Source organism: Triticum dicoccoides, chromosome 2A (genome assembly GCF_002162155.2).
Source record: "Triticum dicoccoides isolate Atlit2015 ecotype Zavitan chromosome 2A, WEW_v2.0, whole genome shotgun sequence".
Lineage (NCBI taxonomy): Eukaryota > Viridiplantae > Streptophyta > Magnoliopsida > Poales > Poaceae > Triticum > Triticum dicoccoides.
In genome coordinates, this window is record NC_041382.1 from 768927612 (window position 1) to 768928564 (window position 953).

Consider the following 953-nt stretch of genomic DNA (forward strand, 5'->3'; position numbering starts at 1 on the left):
TGTTCATATAATTTTTTGGTGATATTATTTAGTGTAAATATGCAAATGTTTGTATAATTCATATGAACAATGAATTAGGCAAAACCTTATTTTAAAATAATGAGAGAGAAAAGGAAGCAATACTACTTTTATTTTTGAACATTATTTTAAAAAAAGCAAGCAATACTACTTCATGTATTTTTAAGAAGGAAGAAGAAGAAAAAGAATGAGAGGAAAAAGGAAATAAGAAGAGGAAGAAAGGAGAAGAAGAGGAGAGGAAGAAGAGGACAAATAAATAAGAAAAGGAAAAAAGAAGAAGAAAAAGAGGAGAAGAAGAAAAAATAGAATATTCTATTTTTTTCTTCTTCTTCTTCTATATTCCTTTCTTCTTCTCCTCTTTTTTTTCTTTTTTTCTTCAATCTTCTCCTCTATTCCTTTCTTCTTCTCCTCTTTTTATTTCTTCTTCGTCTTCTTATTTTTTATTGGATATGTCGTTGTCGATATACCTCGTGTCCCGATAACTTCAACACGAGGGGGGGTTCGACCTACCCCCTCCCCGATAATATTATTTTCCCATTTATGTATGCAAAAGTTACATTTTTAGAAAAGTTTAATATATCTAGCTAGGAAAGGAAGAAGAAGAAAAAGAATGAGAGGAAAAAGGAAAATAAGAAGAGGAAGAAAGGAGAAGAAGAGGAGAGGAAGAAGAGGAGAAATAAATAAGAAGAAGAAAAAGAAGAGGAGAAGAAGAAATGAATAGAGGAGAAGAAGAGAAAATAGAATATAAATAGAATATTATATTTTCTCTTCTTCTCCTCTTTTTTTCTTCTTTTTTTCTTCAATCTTCTCCTCTATTAATATCTTCTTCTCCTCTTTTTATTTTTTCTTCGTCTTCTTATTTTTTATCGGATATGTCGTTGTCGATATACCCCGTGTCCCGATAACTTCAACACGAGGGGGGGTTCAACCTACCC